Source organism: Trachypithecus francoisi, unplaced genomic scaffold (assembly GCF_009764315.1).
Source record: "Trachypithecus francoisi isolate TF-2019V2 unplaced genomic scaffold, Tfra_2.0 Lachesis_group21, whole genome shotgun sequence".
NCBI classification, from domain to species: domain Eukaryota; kingdom Metazoa; phylum Chordata; class Mammalia; order Primates; family Cercopithecidae; genus Trachypithecus; species Trachypithecus francoisi.
In genome coordinates this window covers 50,792,047-50,814,990 of record NW_022681467.1, presented here as the reverse complement: position 1 = coordinate 50,814,990, position 22,944 = coordinate 50,792,047, and the positions used below count along the sequence as shown (strand labels likewise).

The 22,944-nt window shown below is 38.3% G+C and overlaps 1 long non-coding RNA gene across 1 annotated transcript in view; it reads right to left on the bottom strand.

Annotated features, from left to right (window-relative positions):
- Nucleotides 1-19,921, bottom strand: part of LOC117068953 — a 95,704-nt gene extending 75,783 nt beyond the window's left edge. Inside the window, exons 1-2 of the long non-coding RNA XR_004431323.1 lie at nucleotides 19,848-19,921; nucleotides 13,404-13,506 (exon numbers count right to left, since the gene is read on the bottom strand). This is a non-coding gene — a long non-coding RNA (uncharacterized LOC117068953). The remainder of the gene's footprint in view (nucleotides 1-13,403; nucleotides 13,507-19,847) is intronic.
- Nucleotides 19,922-22,944: the final 3,023 nt, after the last annotated feature.

Genomic DNA, 22,944 nt, shown 5'->3' with positions numbered 1-22,944 from the left:
AAAATGTATAGCTATTCACATACAAAATAGCAGCTAATTGCAAAAAATTTTACAACGTGTTATACGAAATTGTTTATATGATGGAAACAGCATGAATATATATATTTGTGATATATATCAGTGGTTCCAAAACTTTTTCCCTAATGGGTCAGATAGTAACTATTTCATGATTTGTGGGTCACATGGTCTCTCTTGCCCCTCTGCAACTCTATTATAACACAAAAGCAGCCATAGACTGCTGGGCTACAATAAACCTTTATTTGTAGACTCTGAAATTTGAATATAATTTTGAATATAATTTTTATTCCAGTAATATTATTTAACACTTTTTTCAACTATTAAAAATGTAAAAAATCTACTCTTCGCTCACCAGCAAAAACAGGTGGTAAGCTGGATTTGGCCCAAAGGTCAGAGCTTAATGGTTCATTTATTTACATTTCCAACTTATTTTAAATATGGCATGACTCACACATCAACATTCAGTCTCTGCCAACCTTGAGTGGCAACACCATGCCACTTCTCTATCTGATCTGAAAATAAACTGTAGATTCTGTTAGATATGTGCCCATTGAATTTCCACAGGCATTAAACTGAAATGTCCTTCTCAGTATCAAACCAGATTTCGATTTTATCCTGAAGAAATATTGCTCTGGCAGAGAACAGACTCCTTAAATTTTCCAAGCTATACCTAAGGGGCAGCTTTTAAAGTAACATTAATGTCAACGGGAATTTCCCAGTACAATCAGTATGTCCTCAAATAAAACACTGTTGGCAGCGGTTTAACTGAAACGACTCAATGGTGCAGGAAAGACACAAACTGCATAAAGGATTTCCTCCAAATCTCAAGTAAATGGTATGTGATGGTAACATCTAACAATGCACATATTATCTGACGTTTTTTTAGACTGCTTTAAAACACTCAGTTTCACATATGCCTGTAGTGCCCACAGCATAGGCAATGTCCAACAATTGAAGTGTGGCAAATGCCATATAAATACTGTTACTCTGATTTACAAAAATGTGCTTCAAATTTACAAGATAAAATATGGCAGAGAAATAGCCACTGATCTCAGGGAAAAGTATTTTTATGGTTAGTGAAGACAGTTATAATTCAGGACATTTAATTAAGTTCCAAGGTTTCTAACAGGTAGTTATTAATTGCAATGAAAATGCTTCATAAATCATAAATATTTTTAAATTCAGTACTACTTTTGTCCAAAAGAAATGGGTCATCTTTAAGATTGTAGTAGTTTGCCCTTTTCCTATTCAGTAAAATACCAAGGGATTTCTTGGTATACAAAAACCCTGGGAAATAAATAATTTAAACACAAATTTCTACTTCTGCTTTCAGATTTTTTTCTGGAGTGATTTAGTAGACAAAACACTTAAGATCTAGAATGATTAAGGAATTGAGTGTTTTTTTTCTAATTATATTTAGGATATGTTAGATAGCTGAGTTTATCATTTTATCTATTTCAATCATTCATAAATAAGCTGAATATGCATGCCCCAGTACTTTGTAATTTCACCCAAATACAAACTCATGTCTAGGTAAAGATGAGGCCAGAGGACAGGATCCTACTTCTCAAATAAAGACATCCTCCACCTTGGGTCAGTATCACATTGAGGTTTTGTCACTTTTTTGTTTTTTTTTAGGTTATATTTACATCAAGTGTTTTAGATCAATATTCACAATTATTTTTAAAAAGCTGTGAAAAATAATCAAGTAAGACTTAAAAATTGTACTAAAAGATTAAATGGTGATTAATTTGTGAAATGGTGGTATGTCATGGAAGAACATGATATTTAGTGAACACAAAATTTTGGAACAAATAGAAATTCGACAATCACTTCAGTTTTCATGGATTTGAAAAATGAGAGATGGCTTTGGGGACTATTATTGGTGAATGTCAAGGATCTGCTACTCGACAGAGAATGTTATGATGGAGAGATAGATATTGGGATTCACAATCATACACATATGTAGTAAATGAATACATCAACAGTGCTATACATTGGCGGGCTAGTCAAAGTCACACTGGCCAGAAGATATTCCTAGCAAAGGATATGATGCAAGGTTTTGAAGTTCTTCAACCTCTGCCTTCAATACCCTCTGCCCAGATTATATTTTTATATTTTGTAAATAAAACAGTTAGATGTCTATGTCCTTTTAAGGATACACACACACACACACACACACACACGTATATACGTTCTCTATAATATATATCATACTATGACAAAGTGGGGTTCATTTCAAGGATGCAAGTCTAGTTTAATATTCAAAAATCAATCAATGCAGTGTACCACATTAACAGGCTAAAGAAGAAAAACTGAGAGGTGAAGCCAGCCAGACTTCCTGGGTCGAGTGGGGACTTGGAGAACTTTTCTGTTTAGCTAGAGGATTGTAAATGCACCAATCAGCACTCTGTAAAAACGCACCAAACAGCATTCTGTGTCTAGCTAGAGGACTGTAAATACACCAATCAGCACTCTGTAAAAATGTACCAATCAGTGCTCTGTGTCTAGCTAGAGGATTGTAAACATACCAATCAGCTCTCTGTAAAATGGACCAATCAGCACTCTGTAAAATGGACCAATCAACTGGATGTGCATGGGGCCAGATAAAGGAATAAAAGCTGGCCACTGGAGCCAGCAGCAGCAACCTGCTCAGTCTCCTTCCACGCCGTGGAAGCTTTGTTCTTTCACTCTTCACAATAAATCTTGCTGCTACTCAGTCTTTGGGTCCACACTAACTTTATGAGCTGTAACACTCACCACGAGGGTCTGCAGCTTCATTCCTGAAGTCAGTGAGACCCGCCAGGAGGAACAAACAACTCAGGATGTGCCACCTTTAAGAGCTGTAACACTCACTGCGAAGGTCCGAGGCTTCACTCCTGAAGTCAACAAGACCATGAACCCATCGGAAGGAAGAAACTCCGACACATCTGAAGGAAGAACTCCAGACACACCATCTTTAAGAACTGTAACACGCACCGCGAGAGTCTGTGGCTTCGTTCTTGAAGTCAGTGAGAACAAGAACCCACTGGAAGGAACCAATTCCTAATACAAAGCCGTGTAATTATATCAATCAATGCAAGAACGAATTTGACAAAATTTAATACCACTTTATAAAAGCTCTCAGAAAAATAAAAATAAATGGAAACTTACTTAACCTGATAACTCGTGATTCCTAACATTCTACAGAATACACTTTGTATTTTCTTTCCCCAAAGATACCAATAAGATGTAATTTCTTCCACAAATGAAGCCCTTAACCATCTTTAAAAATATGCCAACAACTTAGCTTTAGTGATGAGTAACTCTTTTTTCCCAAGTGTTGAGGAAAAACAGGAATATTTAAACAAAATTTTTAAAGAGGAACTGTACCTAAATTGAGGAATTAATATAACCAAGAAAAAACGGTAACTTTGTATTCAATTTGTTTTTAATTTACTGAACTTTCTTTTGTTGTTCTCTTTTTCTTTTTTATAAATAGCCTTTAAAATCAACTAAGTATTTTCATTCGAAAAAATTCTTAAGTTTACATTTAATTTTTATTTATTTAAAGATTTAAGGAGAGACAACATTTTGGGTTTAATTATTAACATAATATCAATGGAAAACAATACCATGTACTATGTTCATTGAAGTGCCTTAAAATAGCAAAACACTGAAAACAATAAAAATTCCAGTAATGAGGAGGAGCCAAGATGGCTGATTAGAAGCAGCTCCGGTCCGTGGTTTGCACCAAGAAGAACAAAAACAGCAAATGAATCCTGCCCCATCAACTGAGGTATCCAGATTCTCTCACTGGGATTGACTAGGCAGTTGGCACAACCCACACAGAACGAGGAAAAGCAGGGTTGCTTGACGACGGCCCACCGGCCAGTGGCATGAAACCAGGGGAACCCCCACTCCCAGCCAAGGGAGGCAGTGAGTGATTGTGCTATCCTGCCCGGAAAAAAATCATGCTTTTCCCACAGATCTCTGTATCCCGTGGATCAGCAAATCCCCTCGTGAGCCCATAATGGCCCTGGATCCTAAGCACGGAGCTGTGCAGCCCACTTGGGGTGCAGCCCACTTGGGTTGCAGCCAGAGCAGCAGGCTGGACACTGCATAAGATGATTAAGTTCCTGAGGGGAGGGGTGGCCACAATCACTGCAGCTCCAGTGGGTAGGTAGTTTTCCCCAGCCGGTGCCGGGGAGACTGGGTGGTTTGGACCCGGAGGAGTTCTCCACAGTGCAGCACTGTGGCAGATTGTGGACAGACTACTTAAGTTGGACACGAATCCATCCCTCCTCACTGTGTGGCACCTCCCTGCAAGAATTTCAGCAACTCCAGCCAGGGGTTTAGGGACAGAACTCTGATATCCCTGGGAAGGAGCCCCTGGCAGGGGGAAGGGCAGTCAAGGTTTCCCAGCTCAGTGGACCTAGTCTTTCCTGTCTGCTGGCAGTCCAGAGGAGGAGGATTCTCTCTAGTGCAGTGAATGTGTTCCATCAAGGGGCAGCCAGACTGCTTCTTTAAGCAGGTCCCTGAACCAGTGCCTCCTGAGTGAGACCTTTCAACAGGGCTTGCCAGACACTTAATACAGCAGCATTCTGTTGGCCTTAGATTGGTATCCCTCTGGCATAGGGTTTCCAGAGGAAGGAACAGGCAGCCATCTTTGCTGTTCTGCAACCTCCACTGGTGATGCCTCCAGGTGCAGGAGGGACCCTGGTGAATTGTGTCTGGAGTGGTCCCCTAGCAAACTGCAGCAACCCTATGGAAGAGGGGGCGGACTGTTAAAAGAAAAACTAATGAAAGCAACAATAGCAACAAAAAAAACTCCTACAAAAACCGTATGCAAAAGTCAAGAGCTTCAAAGATCAAAGGTAGATAAACCCACAAAAATAAGAAAGAATCAATGCCAAAACGCTGAAAACTCAAAAAGTCTGAGTGCCCCTTCTCCTCCAAATGACTGCAACACCTCTCCAGCAAGGGCATAGAACTGGGCTGAGGCCGAGATAGATGAATTGACAGAAGTAGGCTTCAGAAGATGGGTAATAACAAACTTTACTGAGCTAAAGGAACATGTTCTGACCCAGAGCAAAGAAGCTAAGAACCATGATAAAACATTACAGGATCTGTTAAACAGAATAACCAGTTTAGAGAGAAACATAAATGACCCAATGGAGCTGAAAAACACAAGAACTTCACAATGCAACCACAAGTATCAATAACTGAATAGACCAAGTGTAAGAAAGGCTCTCAGAGCTTGAAGGCTATCTTGCGGAAATAAGAGAGGCAAACAACGTTAGAGAAAAAAAAAATGAAAAGGAATGAACAAAACTTCCGAGAACCACAGGATTATGTAAAAAGATGGAACCTATGACTTGAGTACCTGAAAGACATGGGGAGAATGAAATCAAGTTGGAAAACATACTTCAGGATATCATCCAGGAGTACTTCCCCAACCTAGCAAAACAAACCAACATTCAAATTCAGGAAATCCAGAGAAACTCAGTAAGATATTCCATGAGAAGATCAACCCCAGGACACATAATCATCAGTTTCTACCAGGTTGGAATGAAGGACATAATGTTAAGAGCAGCAAGAAAGGCCATGTCACCTAAAAAGGGAAACCCATCAGACTGACAGCAGACCTCTCAGCAGAAACCCTACAAGCCAGAAGAGATTGGGGGCCAATATTCAACATTCTTTAAAAAAAAAAAGAATTTCTAACCCAGAATTTCATATCTGTTCAAACTAAGCTTCATAAGTGAAGGAGAAATAAAATCCTTTTCAGACAAGCAAATACTGAGGGAATTTGTCACCACCAGGCCTGCTTTGCAAGAGCTCCTGAAGGAAGCACTAAATATGGCAAGAAAAAACTGTTGCCAGCTACTAGAAAAATGCACTGAAAAAATACCATGAAACAACTTAGCAAGTCTGCAAAATAACCAGCCAGCATCATAATAACAGGATCAAAGTAACACATAACAATATTAACCTTAAATGTAAATGGGCTAAATGCCCCAATTAAGACACAGAATGGCAAGCTGGATAAAATGTCAAGACTGGTTGGGGTGCTGTATTTAAGAGAGGCATCTTATGTGCAAAGACACATACAGGCTCAAAATAAAGGGATGGAGGAAAATTTAACAAGCAAATGGAAAGCAGTAAAAAGCAAGGGTTGCAATCCTAGTTTCTGACAACATAGACTTTAAATCAACAAAGATCAAAAAAGACAAAGAACAGCATTATATAACGGTAAAGGGTTCAATTCAACAAGAAGAGCTAACTATCCTAAATATACATGTACACAATACAAGAGTACCTAGATTCATAAAACAAGTTCTTAGAGTCCTACAAAGAGAATTAGACTCCCACACAATAATAGTGGGAGACTTTAACACCCCACTGTGAATATAGACAGGTCATAGAGACAAAAATAAATAAATAAATAAATAAATAACAAAGATATACAGGACTTGAACTCAGTTCTGGATCAAGTGGACCTGATAGGTATCTACAGAACTCTCCACCCCAAAACAAGAGAATATACATTTTTCTTAGTATCATATAGCACTTACTCTAAAATTGATCACATAATTGGAAGTAAAACACTCCTCAGCAAAGGCAAAAGAACAGAAATCATAACAAACAGAAACACAGACCACAGTGCAATCAAATTAGAACTCAGGATAAATAAACTCATTCAAAACCACACAACTATATGGAAATCGAACAACCTGCTCCTGAATGACCTATGGGTAAACAATGAAATTAAATCAGAACCTAAGAAGTTCTTTGAAACCAATGAGAACAAAGACAATGTACCAGCATCTCTGGGATGCAGGTAAAGCAGTGTTAAGAGTGAAATTTATAGCACTAAAATGCACAAATCAAAAAGCTAGAAAAATCTCAAATTGACATCCTAATATCACAACTAAAGGAACTAGAGAACCAAGAGCAAACAAACCCCAAATCTAGTAGAAGACAAGAAATAACCAATATCAGAGCAGAACTGAAGGAGATAGAGACACGAGAAACCCTTCAAAAAAATGAACCAATCCAGGAGCTGTTTTTTTTTTTTAATTAATAAAATAGACTGCTAGCTAGACTAATAAAGAAGAAAAGAGAGAAGAATCAAACAGATAAAATAAAAAATGATAAAGGGGATCTCACCACTGACCCCACAGAAATACAAACAACCATCAAGACTGAACCAGGAAGATGCTGAATTCCTGAATAGACCAATAATGAGTTCTGAAATTGAGGTATTAATAAATAGCCTACCAACCAAAAAAAAGCCCAAGACCAGACAGATTTACAGCTGAATTCTAACAGAGGTACAAACAGAAGCTGGTACCATTTCTTCTGAAACTATTCCAAACAATTGAAAAGGAGGGACTCCTTTCTAACTCATTTTATGAGGCTAGTATCATCCCAATACCAAAACCTGGCAGAGATCTAACAAAAAAAGGAAAGAAAGAAAGAAAGAAAACTTCAGGCCAATATTCCTGATGAACGTTGATGCAAAAATCCTCAATAAAATACTGGCACACCGAATCTAGCAGCACATCAAAAAGCTTATCCACCACGATCAAGTCGGCTTCATCCCTGGGATGCAAGGCTGGTTCAATACATAGAAATGGAACTAAAGACAAAAACCACAGGATTATCTCAATAGATGCAGAAAAGGCCTTTGAGAAAATTCAACATCGCTTCATGTTAAAAACTCTCAATAAACTAGGTATTGAAAGACAGCACCTCAAGATAATAAGAAACATTTATGACAAATTCACAGCCAGTATCATATATAATGGACAAAAACTAGAAGCATTCCCCTTGAAAACTGGCACAAGACAAGGATACCCTTTCTTACCACTCCTATTCAACATAGTATTGGAAGTTCTGGCCAGGGCAATCAGGCAAGAGAAAGAAACAAAGCATATTCAAATAGGAAAAGTGGAAGTCAAACCATCTTTGTTTGCAGATGACGTGATCCTATATCTAGAAAACCCCATCATTTCAACCCAAAGCTTAAGCTAATAAGCAATTTCAACAAAGTCTCAGAATTCAAAAATCAATGTGCAAAAGTCACATGTATTCCTATACACCAACAACAGACAAGCAGAGAGCCAAATAATTAATTAACTCCCATTCACAATTGCTACAAAAAGAATATAATACCTGGTAATATAGCTAACAAGGGAAATGAAGTACCTCTTTAAGGAGAACTACAAACCACTGCTCAAGAAAATAAGAGAGGACACAAACAAATGGAAAAACATTCCATGCTCATAAATAGGAAGAATCAATATTGTGAAAATGATAATACTGGCCAAAGCAATTTATAGATTCAATACTATTCCCATTAAACTACCATTGACATTCTTCACAGATTTAGAGAAAACTATTTTAAAATATATATGGAACCAAAAATGAGTTTGTATGGCCAAGCTGATTCTAAGCAAAAAGAACAAAGAGGTGTCACACTACCCAACTTTAAGCTATATTGTAAGGCTACACTAACCAAAACAGCATGGTAGTGGAAAAAACAGACACATAGACTAATGGAACAGAATGGAAAACTCAGAAATAAGACTAGACATCTACAACCATCTGACCTTTAACAAACCTGACCAAAACAAGCAATGGAGAAAGAATTCTCTATTTAATAAACGGTGCTGGGAGAACTGGCTAGCCATATGCAGAAAATTGAAACTGGGTCCCTTCCTTACACTTTACACAAAAATTAACTCAAGATGGATTGAAGGTTTAAATGTGGGCTGGGCGCAGTGGCTTATGCCTGTAGTCCCAGCACTTTGGGAGGCCAAGGCGGGTGGATCACCTGAGGTCTGGAGTTCAAGACTAGCCTGGCCAACATTTAGTACAGAAACCCCATCTCTACTAAAAATATAAAAAATTAGTCTGGCCTGGTGATTGGTGCCTGTATTCCCAGCTACTCGGGAGGTTGAAGCAGGAGAATTGCTTAAACCCAGGAAGAGGAGGTTGTAGTGAGCCAAGATCATGCCATTGCACTCCAGCCTGTGCAACAAGAGCAAAACTCCATCTAAAAATAAAAATTAAATGTCAAACTCAAAACTATAAAAATCCTTGAAGAAAATCTAGGCAATACCATTCAGGACATAAACATGGGCAAAGATTAACGATGATAATGCCAAAAGCAAATTCAACAAAAGCAAAAATTGACAAATGATATCTAATTAAACTAAAGAGCTTCTGCACAGCAAAATAAACTATCATCAGAAAGAACAGGCAACCTACAGAATGGGAGAAAATTTTTGCAATCTAGCCATCTAATAAAGGTCTAATACCCAGAGTCTACAATGAACTTAAACAAATTTACAAGGAACAAAAACTCATTAAAAATTGGGCAAAGGACATGAACAGACACTTCTCAAAAGAAGACATTTATGTGGCCACAAACATATGAACAAAAGCTCAACATCTCTGTTCATCAGAGAAATGCAAATCAAAACCACAATGAAATACCATCTCACAGTAGGCAGAATGGCAATTATTAGAAAGTCAATAAACGTCAGACCTGTGTGTCTGGAAGAAAAAAAAAAGTCAAGAAACAACAGATGTTGGTGAGGCTTAGAGAGATAGGAATACTTTTACACTGTTGGTGGGAGTGTAAATTAGTTTAACCATTGTGGAAGACAGTGTGGCAATCAATTCCTCAAAGACCTAGAACCAGAAATACCATCTGACCCATCAATCCCATTACTGGATATGTGCCCAAAGGAATATAAATCATTCTGTTGTAAAGATACATGCACACATATGTTCACTGTAGCATTATTCACAATAGCAAAGATATGGAATCAACCCGAATGCCCATCAATCATAGACTGGACTAAAAAATATGGTGCATATACACCATGGAATACTATGCAGCCATAAAAAGAAACAAGATCATGTCCTTTGCAGGGACATGGATGGAGCTGGAAGCCATTATCCCCAGCAAACTAACACAGGAACAGAAAACCAAACACTGCACGTTCTCACTTGTAAGTGGGAAGTGAACAATGAGAACACGTGGATAACAGGGGAGTAACACACACTGGGGCCTGTCGGTGGGGTTAACTGGGGGAGGGAGAGCATCAGGAAAAGTAGCCAATGCACGCAGGGTCAACCCATCACCTGTTTTTCTATGCAACAAACCTGCACATCCTACACACGTACCCCAGAACTTAAATGAAAGAAAAAAAACAATTCTAATGAAAGAAATGTTGTTTTATCTCTCAACCAGATACTACCACTACTGAGAAAGACAAATGTTATGAAATGCTATGAAAGATAGTTTCTAATACAATTCATAAAAGAGTGTGTATAACATAGTCTATATTATGCAAATGAGAAAAAGTTTGTACACATATATATTTATAAAAGCACATACACATAAAAAGAAGGGAAAGGTAGAAGAATCCGCATCCAATGATACAATATTTGACTAAGGAAAAGGCTATGCACTGCTTTATACTTATTTAATCATTCCATTTTATTCTCCAAATCAATAAACATATGTTACTGTTACACGGTAAGGGGAACGTTACTTTAAAATATTAGTAAATAAAACATAACTAAAGTGCAGAATACTTGAAAACCCATACAACCAAAAACAATATGAGTTCAATTTTCTATTAATCAAATATCCATTGATATTTTATGATGAATTATAATCATACATTTTAGGCTTGAGAGAAAAATGAAATTAAATTCCTCTTGAACTTTACAGAACATGGTTGAACAGATAGAACTGAACGTCCTTTAAAATGACAGAGATCGGGATGGACAGTCGGGACTCCACCACGTCTCCCTGCTTAAACTTTCTCAACAAAGCCCTCAACTTCCCTGTGTCAGAGGAGGATACTCCTTTTTGACACACATATCTGTTTCAACAATATAAATAGAAGAGCCAATGCTTTTGATGAGCAAAGTTTGACTGATGAATGTGCTAGGTTTTTACCTTGATATTGCTTTCATTTTCTCCTAAAACTGCTTACCGCTAAACAGGAGAGTAGCAAAGTGTACCAATCAACTCAGCTACTGATAATCAAGATACATTTTGACGTGATTGAAGAATCCTGGCACTGTGGACCAGCAATTTGTTTCCTGTGGGAAGTCTCCTCAATGAACTATGTGTCCCTAATTGTTTTAAATCCACTTTCTTTTCTGATTACAGTGCATCAAAGTTTCTTCTGGTCCTTTGAATTTATCCTTCCTCTATTCCATTAGTAAACATGAATATTGTTCTGTTTCACAATGTGAATTTCAAAAAAAAAAATGATGTGTTTGATTTCTCTCTCCAATGTGCTACCACCGTGGTTAGAAAAATACCACCATACCATTGAAATGTAAATTAAATGAAAGCTTCTTTATGGAAAAATAGAAGATTGTCTCAAATTTATTTAACATTTCACTTCAGAGAAATCCTAAGGAAGGGACATGTTTGGAGCCGTTCCCTAGTCACCAATCCGATACCCTGAGAGCAGTCATATATTTTCAGGATTAGTTTTTGCTCTTGCTGTCATCTTATTTGTCCGTAATTCTCCATTTGTATTATGCAGCCTAAAGGAATAACGGAATGTAAAGCCCAGTGAGAGAACCTTGCACAAAGAAGGTGCACAGAAATAATGACTGGAGCCAAAGTGGGGGCATCTTTTGTCATCCCCAAACCATACCATGGAGACAACCTCTACCATGACCTGCTATTTAAATGTTTATGATAAATTTTAAAAGAAGAACAACATGAAGAAAGACCCACTCTTAAAATCATAATATTCTTGGCTGGGAACAGTGGCTCAAGCCTGTAATCCTAGCACTTTGTGAGGTCGAGGCGGGCGGATCACAAGGTCAAGAGATTGAGACCCTCTTGGCCAACATGGTGAAACCCCCATCTCTACTAAAAAATATACAAAAATTAGCTGGGCGTGGTGGTGCGCACCTGTAGTCCCAGCTGCTCAGGAGGCCGAGGCAGGAAAATTGCTTGAACCAAGGAGGTGGAGGTTGCAGTGAGCTGAGAGATCGTGCCACTGCACTCCACCCTGGCGACAAAGAGAGACTCCATCTCAAAAAAAAAAAAAAAAAAAAAAACGAAAACAAACAAACAAACAAATACCATAATATTTTTAGGCAAAAACCTAGATCCTTTAAGACCTAAAGCCACAGTGGTCCTCTGGCCTTCAAAATTCTTGCCTATCTTCCAATGTCATCTCCTGCTTCTCCCTCTCAATCTCTATGTGAGGGGTCAGCAAATTCTGTCTGCCACATGGTTTTATAAATAAAGTTTTATTGTAACACAGTCATACTTACTTGTTTACACATTGCATATGGCTGTTTTTATGCTTCAATAGCAGGGTTGAAAAGCAGAGACCATATGGCTTACAAGGCCATGAACATTTACAAACTTTCTTAACTCCTTCTTTAAGCTCTTACCAAATATGTTTTTTGAATGTCTAGCCACAGCCCTTCTGAGAATCCTTTCCCCTAAAGTACACTTCCTCCTACCTTTCTGTATAGCCAATTTCTTCCTGTCTTTCAGGTTAATTTTTTAGCATCCCTATCTTTTCCAAATTACATTTTACATGTCATTTGCCTCAAAGCCCTTGTCATAATTTATACTTTTAATTGTTTTGCTTCTCATCTAGAATATGTTATCCTTAATTTTATTTCCAATCCCAGCCACATATTTAGCATATAGGCTGCTTACCAAATATATGTTCAATCAAGGCTAAGTACAGTGCAAAGACTCAATAAAGAGTTAGGGGTGAAAGCCTTGGATGATATAGTAGCTCTCCAATAAATATTTATTGAATGAAAGGAGGACAGAAAAAAACAATAAAGAGGAAAATTTGCTCCATGATAAATATAACAGCTGTGTCTTTATCTACAAATGTAAACATTATCTCCAGACAACGGAGCAAAAGTGTTTGGAGCCCCAGTTTCCTTTTCTGGCACTATCACTCACTGTCTAACTCTAGACTGGCCTCTGAAGTCTTTCCTGCTTCAGAATTTACATCTATGAAAAAAGAAAAATATGAAATAGAAGATTCAAAGTGCCTATGATTTTTAATATTTGATGATTCAATAAAAACTCAACATGATTTTTATAGGCTAATTTTTAAGCACAATGCAGTAGACAGTTCTTGTTCTTGGCTGTCCTATTTGTCTGAGACTGGAACCTTGATTTTCCTGTGAGGTACCATGTAAGTTCTGTAAGTTAACTCTGCTCTAGCTCTGGCTGTTGGTACATGAAATACATTTGATTCATCAAAGTGTTCCATGACTTGAGCATATTAATTGAGTATTTTATGTTTAATACTCAAGATAGGCCAATGACACTTAATTCTAGGACTTCAGATAAAATAATCAAAAAGAGAACTCACTTTCTGCTGGCATGATGAGCTGTAAGATAATACAAATCTGTCATTGCAGGAAGCCACCACGTGGAGAGAGCCGGCCGATGCAGGAGGCCAAAAAATAGAGTGGCTAAGTTAAGAGACAGCAAGGGAAACACATTATGTAAAAATCTTAAAATCCTCTGGAACCAGCCATCCCTGAAGCATAAAACACATTGGACTGTTAAGTCATGTGGACTGTTTGGCCTTTGACTGAGTCACGATGAATTCAGTTTCTTTTACTTTAAACCAGGAGTCTTGGACAACACAATCAGATTATTTCTGTTTTCATGCATTCAAGGACGCATGATGTTTAAATCTTTACTCCCTGTTCTTCGCTTCTCCTCCCATTCTCCTTGACAATTCCACATCTCTGACATCTGATCATTGGCAAAAGTTTCAATCGATGGAAGATATAAAACTGGACATGGAAACAGATATTTCCTCATTCTAAGAATTTGGATATTTATCAACAGTGATTATCTTGTATAAATCATTAGAAATAATGGAGTTGCTAGGAAGAAACTTATTATCACTGTGCCACCAATCTCTCGCAAAAATGAGATGGCTCTAGCTCCATTAGGTTTAAGCTGAGATAAAAAGTAGCCCAGGATGTTTACCTTTCTAACTTTAAAGAGATCCAGTGGAGAGAAATCAAATCATACTGTGATTATTGAACATTTCAAGCACTGGAAGCCACAGGCTTGCTGAGCTCTGAATGTTCTGCGTTGAAAACTTATCAACACTTAACTAGTAGAAGTAGAGAATGATGTACAATTAAATTTAGACTTCCTGGTCATGATACAGAAAAGCAGAGATCTCGTGAGACCTTCCTTTTTATAGTTTAAATTTTACACATTTTTTTCATCTCATAATTTTCTCACAATTTTCTGAGTTAAAGAATAATAATCCCATTATACAGATATGACACACAAAAGGTTAAGTGGCTTGTAGAAGAGCAGTAATTCTTAATATCTTGGTAAATATTAAGAATATCATCTGAAGTTTAAAAGTTAGATCAAGATTATGAAAAACTTGATAAAACCTGTGGATAGTCTTCTCAGACAACATTTGTACACGTAAGTAAAATTTGATACAAAATCAGAAGTAATGGATCCCTAACGCCCACTTTTTGTCAGTCACTGAAAATTTCAGGGTTTTTTTAAAAACAGTGTAGCATTATTGTGGAAAAAACAAATTCACCCTCCCTGAAGGATCAGCTTTCACTCATAATTTCAATGGTTTAAAAAGCCATGTGTTTTGAAAGAAACCAACTCTGTTACCCTATTCATATCTCAGAGTTGCCCAGGGGTCTTTCCTTAATAGAGAATTATCCGTGGGGTGATTTTTATCTATTGGTCACTAACTAACATAACAAAATTCTGGAGGAGTCAGTGAAGGAAGACAAGAAGAGGAGCCATAATATTGGACCCAAGTTCAGTTATGATTATTGGACCCATGTTTTTCATAATATTGGACTCTTTGGAGTCCCTAGATTGTGAGTAAGAACTGTTAGTCATAAATAAATCATAACTATTGACTCCCCTTCTAGAAGTCTACCATATGATGACGGCCATTGTTTAATAACCTGAATACGTGTTCTCACTGAGATGAAAGCTGTATATTAAAATGTAACTAAATGCAAAGTTTATTCTCATCAGTAAAAACATGCAAGTTATGTCCTGCTATTCCTCCTTTTGTTTTGTTTTTTATTTTTATTTTTTGAGATGGAGTTTCCCTCTTGTTGCCCAGGCTGGAGTGCAATGGGGTGATCTCAGTTCACTACAACCTCCATCTCTCGTGTCCAAGTAATTCTCCTGCCTCAGCCTCCCAAGTAGCTGGGATTATAGGCATGTGCCACCATACCTGGCTAATTTTGTATTTTTAGTAGAGATGGGGTTTTGCCATGTTGGTCAGGCTAGTCTCAAACTCCAGACCTCAGGTAATCCACCCTCCTCTGCCTCCCAAAATGCTGGGATTACAGGCAAGAGCCACCATGCCCAGCCAACCATTATTCCTCCTTTTAAAGTGAAAATTGCAATTGTTCATTAGTCCACTTATCTAGCTAGGACTTAGCTCTGTGTCTCTCAAAGATTTTAAATATCCAGTACCTAGATGATAAGGAAGAAGTAAAGAAGGAAGCAAGAAAAGGAGGAAGGGAGGAAAGGAAGGAAGGAGGGCAAGAGGGGAAGGAAGGAAGGAAGGAAGGAAGGAAGGAAGGAAGGAAGGAAGGAAGGAGGGAAGGAAGGAAGAAGGGAGGGAGGGAGGGAGGGAGAGAGGGAACATCTGTGATACCTTTGCAGAGGCTGAGTGAATTAATGAATGAATGAACAAATGCAAATATCTTTTCCTTACTGTCAGTGTTTAGTAGCTAGCATTTATTGAGCTCTTACTATGTACTAGACATTGTGCTGCAGGCCTTTGATGCATTTTATCATTTCCTCTTTATAATGACCAAATGAGGGACGTATTCATATTTTCCACTAGACGATTTAACTCACGTAGTCAAGATTACAAAGTACATGGCAGATTGTGATTCAGATTTATGTCTTATAAAATATTTTTAGAAGTTTTCTCTCTGACATGGGTCCAATATTACTGCTTCTCTTCCTGTCTTCCTTCATTGACTCCTCCAAAATTTGATTATGTTGTTTAGTCACTGAGAGATTAAAAAAAAAAATCCCCCCTATGGATAATTCTCTATTAGGGAAAGAACCCTGGGCAACTTTGAGACATGAATAGGGTAAAAGGGTTAGATCCCTTCCAAGGACATGGCTTTTTAAACCACTGAAATTATTAGTGAAAGCTGATCCGTCAGGGAAGGTGAATTTGTTTTTTTTCCACAATATTGCTATACTATTAAAAAAAAAAAAAAACACTGAAATTTTCAGTGGCTGACAAAATCAAGGGTTTAACTTTTCTCATTCATAGCTTTCAGGTCTGTGGGGTTTGGCTCATTTGCTTGGGCTGGGTTGGTCTGGGCTCTAGGCCTGTGGGTTGGGTTTAGTTCTACTCTGCATGTCTTCAAATATTCAGGGTCTAGCAGCGGCCCGCTGAATATCCTTTTCATGCTAGATCATGGGAACACAAGAGAAACACACAAACTATTCAAATACATTTAAGGCTTTGTTACTACTATTAACCTTAGTATCTCCATAACCAAAGCAAGTTATTTAGGTAAGTCCGGTGTTAAACAGCATGGAAATATATATAATCTATCATTAATTCATAGTAAATGTAGGGAAATAGAATTCCATAACAGGAAAGAGTAACCAGTTGGAAATCATAATGAAATCTACTGCAGGAGGTCAAGGAAGCATTTTTGAGAATGTCCATGCATCTCCAGTACAATTTGACCAGTTTAACTGGATGAAAATCTATTAAGGGGCTGTTTGATATTGCTCCTGAGTATCTCCACAGTATTACTTCTTCCATACATACTTTCTGACAAATAATTTCCAGCTCACTATGAAATGACTTTCTCATTAAGGAATGCATTTGGAGGCAGGAGGGAAAAGGTGCTTATAATAACTTCCACCTACATTACCAATTAGTCACTTGAAAACAATACGGCATAGTATTTGAAAGATTGACTTCCTGAGTCAAGACGGCATTCGAATTCTGACTCTGTCATTGACTAGTTGTGTTTCCTCTGTCAGGTTACTTAACCACCTTAACTAGTGCCTTCTTTTTGCAAAATGGAGACAATGATATTACTCACCTTTTATGCACAGAATAATGTCCCCCAAAAGGACATCCACCTCCTAGTCTCTGAGACCTGTGAATATGTGATGCCACGTGGCAAAATGAGCCTTGCAGATGTAATTGACTATACTAATCAATGATCTTAAAATAGAACGATTACCCTGGGTTATCTATGCTGGCCCAATCATGAGTCCTTAAATGGAGAGAACTTTCTGCACCTAGAGGCTGGGAGAAGTGGCAGAAGTCAGAGAGATTCCAAGCAAAAGGCTTTGATACTCTAGCTAGCTCAGAGATGCAGAGGGGCTACTTGCAGGGGCTGAACAGAAGCTTCCGTTAGTTAAAGATGGTCACAGATGACAGCCAGGAAGGAACTGGGGACCTCAGTCCTATAATCACAAAGAACTAGATTCAGTCAACACCCTGAATGAGCATGATGTCAGACTCCTTCCCCAGAGCATCCAGTTAGGAACAACGCACTGCAAACACCTTGCTTTTAGTCCAGCAAAACGTGTGTTTGACTTCAGACCTACAAAACTCTGAAATAACACAATAGTGTTATTTCCGGCCAAACTTTGTGATAATTTGTTGCAGCAGCAATAGAAAACTGATACCCAACCTCATGCTATTGTGGTGAGAAGCCAATGATGTAACAGGAGTACAGCTCTAAGTATCTGTTAATAGTTTTATTTGTGTGTGTGTAATTCCTGCAAATTTTTTATTGTTTAAAAACATCCAAACTGGAGTGCAATGTCTCAAACTCTCTTGGCATAAAAATATCATTAGCAGAAGTTTTTAGGGTTCTATCTAATTAGATATGATACCTAACAAGCAGTCCACTTTCTGTATTTGTGTGCACAAAGCCATCTGCTGCCTGGATACTACAGAAAACAAGTTGTTACAAATCCAACCACTGTAACTTCTCATTAAGTTTCCCTGGTGACTGGCCATCAGTAAAAGTCTTTCTTTACCTTGAAATACAAATGTTAACATTTCTCACCAACAAACCATGCAAGATAAGATTGTAAATTATGGTTACAAAACATAGGAGAATGGGCAATCTGATTTTCTACACCATTCCTCTCCTCCAAAATCTCCTTCTCTTCCCATATGATTCATTAATTATTTTAGCTTTTCTCCCCCAAACGCTTTTCACAGGAAAGTTGAAAAGACGAATTTGGAAAATCTAGAGTCAGAATAATTTGATTATGAAAGGAAAATACACACACACACAGAGTCAATAAAGGCAAGTTTGAGAGCCAGGCATACTTGGAAACCAGATTATTTGTGTCTTTCTACAAACAGGTGCATTTCATTTACATGCCGCAGTAAGCATCATTCCTCTCAAACAGCTGGGTAATTATGTGGGCGAAATGGCTACTGATAGCCACGCGTAGGAAAGAAAATGGAGCTGCTGGTATTGTGTTACCTCTTCAGATCCAGCATTTTGCAACCCTGATTTTTTTTTAATCCCACCACAATATATTTTAGTAGAAGGAAGCTACTTGTTTTTTTGGGGAGTGGCGCATCAGAACAATTATGTCAACTCACATTACCCCATGTTGAAACATCTGGTATATTTAGTAAATAATGATGATTTCAGAAACGGCCTGCTGCTCCGAGTGGGATTTAAACAAATCTCCTTTTTCCTTGTTTAGCAAATTATAATTGTGTTGGGGCTTCCAGAGGACCAGGAAGGGATATTGAGTCATACTAACCAAGCCTGCAGCAGCAACAAAATCATAGTGGTGAAGGACTACTAAAAGCTTTCATTTTCTGTTACTCTTACCTAAGTTACCACAGTTTGGGCCTGGACAAATAATTGCCATGGCAACCATTATCTCCAGCAATTTGTATTCTTTGCTCATTTTTGTTCCACTTTGACAAAGCATTAGTCTTTTTGTGTTCAATTTATTTTTCAACAGTCAGTTATATTCACATATGCAGCCTTGCTTAGCATCCCCTATCACACGAATCCTTTTTTTTTTTTAATAGCCTGGTATTTGGCCATGCAGAATGAAGATGGTTTCTTTTGTTAACTATGAATTAAAATGTACCTGCTCACAGTTCTGCTTTTTAACACCGAAGTTTCCTTCAAAATGATTGAAGAAGATGGGCTGTCTTGAGGTACCATCTCCCAACTCTTTGTAGTTAAGAACTGGCAGACAGAGCTGGCCTGATCCAGACAACTTTTAAGGATGAAATTGAAAGTAAAAAGGATGGACGCCTAACTAGATTCCAGTAGCCTTTCCTCTAATCAAAGTACCAGCCTTATGGATCATTGCTCTTTCTAGCCCTGAACCTGTCTCTCTCTCTCCCTTTCAAACATAAAAGTGCAACGTGCTGAGATTTGTCCCTTTAAAGGCCTTTAATATCAACTTTCCTGTACTTTCATGAAAAATAATTACACATGCTTCTAATCCTTTACCTTACCAAAATTTTTCTTTGGTCTCTAGTGCTATGATTAGAACATAGGAGAATAAATTTGTAGCTCTTTTCCTGCTGGATAAATTAAGGATCCTCTCCAGGCATTTCTCCTCCCAACAGACAGCAAGGAAGTGAGTTTTATTTGTTACCAAAGGCTGTGGCATAGATACATGTTTTTGAGTGTGACAAAAAACATCAAGCATTATAACTATTAATTGCTAATTAGTTTATCTAATTTCATATAAGTCTTGCAATCTTTATTTTACATAGGAGGGAAAAGGAGATTTAGAAAGATTAACTAACCTGGTCAAGGTCTCATAGGCTGTTAAGTGGAAGAGCTGATACTTATATCCAAACACTGAAGCACTGTTGCAGTTGTTTTTAAATGGCAGCATGTTTCTGAATCACGTGGAAGGCTTGTTAAAAGTCAGATAACTGGGACTCTCTCCTCTGTTTCTGAGTCAGCGAGTCAGGAGTGGGGACGTGAGAATTTGCGTTTCTATCAAGTTCCCAGGAGATGCCAATGTAGCTGGTCAAGATTCTACATGTTCAGAAGCACTGCACCATTGTATACTTAAACCACATTAGACATTTTAATTAAGCATACAATGGAACAGCGCCGACTGCCATCACCTTCTCAGAAAATCAGCTTTTCCTGCCTTCCGTTTCTTTCTTTCTTTCTTTTTCTCCTTTTTTTTTTTTTAAGACAGAGTCTCACTCTGTCGTCCAGGCTAGAGTACAGTGGCGTGATCTCGGCTCACTGCAATATCCACCTCCCAGGTTCACGTGATTCTCCTGCCTCAGCCTCCCGAGTAGCTAGGATTACAGGTGTCTGCCACCACGTCCAGCTAATTTTTGTATTTTTGGTACAGATGGGGTTTCACCATGTTGGCCAGGCTGGTCTCGAACTCCTGACCTCGAGTGATCCACCCGCCTCAGCCTCCCAAAGTGCCGAGATTACAGGCATGAGCCACCGTGCCCAGCCCTGCCTTCCACTTCTGAGCATCTGGTCTCCAATCCACAACTCTTGATCCTTTCTTCTCCCTCCCAAGTCTATCCATTTTATCCTTTTTCCATCTACATCTTTCCATCTTCATCGGTGCTATGCTGGGACTCCACCAGGGGCTCATCTGCACAGACTTCCTAACTGGCCTCCCTGACTGGTAGGTCCTTCCCGCTTCCCTCTCCTTCCCATTCTTTGCACTCAGGCTAAGTTATATATTGTGACTATGAATCTGATCATTTCTTTCTCAGGTGTATTTTCTTTTATTAGCTTTCTTTTGTCCATAGAAAAACTCCAGATTCCCACACATAGATTATGAAACTCTGAAGGAATACTCTTATTCCAGAAGGAATAATTATTAGAATGGAAATTTTTAAAAATAACCATTATTATTTAATTTTGACGTTAGTAAACGTCACAGCAAAGTACTGGTTGCTAGGAAAGTGTAAGGAATATTTCATTTCATCTGGGGTTGGGGGCACAGGTCTGGGTAGGTTTCCTTGAAGAATTCATATTGAAGCTGAGGCCTGAGGGATGCAAAGGAAGGAGTGCAGGTAGGTAAGGGTTCAGGACGATAGGCTTCCAGGACTCCAGGGAGCTATGGGAAGGGTGCCTCCTGTATACAATATTATTCTTCATGTGAATGGTACTTCCTGAGTTCTGTAAAGCTCTGGCCCTGTGAAGAGAAAGGACATTCCAGGCTGAGACCAGCACATAGAAAGTCCAGGATAAACTTAAAGAAGATATGCTGACCTCAAATACTGGACATGTTAATTGCCATTTTTTATTTTACTGCCTATTTGCCAGTTTATTTATTATGACAGTGTTTTCCAGACCTAAGCACTTCAGAATCTAGGGAACTTTTTAAAAGCTGAATTTCTGATACCATACCCAGCAATACATGCACAAAGGACAATGGAATAAGAATCTACAAAGGGCCGGGCGCGGTGGCTCAAGCCTGTAATCCCAGCACTTTGGGAGGCCGAGATGGGCAGATCACGAGGTCAGGAGATCGAGACCATCCTGGCTGACACGGTGAAACCTCGTCTCTACTAAAAAAATACAAAAACTAGCCGAGCGAGGTGGCGGGCGCCTGTAGTCCCAGCTACTCGGGAGGCTGAGGCAGGAGAATGGCAGGAACCCGGGAGGCGGAGCTTGCAGTGAGCTGAGATCCGGCCACTGCACTCCAGCCCGGGCGACAGAGCGAGACTCCGTCTCAAAAAAAAAAAAAAAAGAATCTACAAAGGTAGGGCTAAAAAACTTATTCAGATTTTTTTAAAAAGATTCAGAATCCTGAGAAGATTCCGATGCATCCAATTCCTAGAACGAAATTTGAGAAAATCTGATGCAAAATATGTTTTTAAAAAACCCCGCCTAAATCTTAGTTATTTCTAACTTTGATTTGCCATTATTTTGTTAAGCATTTTTACATCTATATGCATGAGGAATATTGGTCTGTAGTTTTCATTTTCTTGTACTGTTTTTGTATGGTTTTGGTATGGGGTAATAATAGCTTCATTAAATCAACTGAAAAGTATTACTATATTTCTCAGTTAAAAAAATTTTTTTGTACCGCTTCCATTTATTTGCTCCTATTTTCTAAATGTTATTTATTTTACAAGCCCACAATTGGTCATTAAAATGTTTCTCATGGTCGCTGCTTTAAAATATTTATCAAATAATACTAATGTTTCTGTCAGTCAGTATTGGCAGTTATTGATTATCTTTTTACATTCCCCCTACAAGGTTCCTAGTTCTTTGAATGACAAATTGTTTTCAGTTGAAACCTGGAAATATGGGGTATTGTTTTATGAAGGTCTGGATATTATTAATATTCAAACCTCTATTTTACCTGGCTTGACACTGTCCTGGCCACAGAAAATGCTACCTCATTATTATCAGATTAAGGTAGCAGTTCTGGTTCCCCCTTCAACCTCCATTGACACCTGTGAGGGGTAGTTCCTCCCTCCTGCTGGTGGGAGGCAGGAGTTCCAGCTCCCCACCAGGCTCCCACACGTATCTCCATCGCTGGGAACAGTCTGCATCCAAGAAAGACTTTTATGTAACCAAATGCCTTTCCTTTTAAGGACAAAACAGGACTGAAGGTAAATGTGGAAAAGAAAAATGAATTATATCCAACAGAGAGTTTAAGAGAGAACATAACACCTGTTTAGATTCCTTCGACTTTCAATCACTTACTTTTCTAAAGCACAGCAAACACACATACTCCATAGTTACATGAACTATAACTCTGTAAGTGATGTTCCTTGTGTTCTATTTTATAATACTATTTGTTTAAAAAATTGTTTTGGTAGTTTCTGCATCATTTAGTAGTGTCTATACAGTTTCTCACAGAAAAGAAATAGCATAAATGACAATTGAAAAATGCTTGAATAC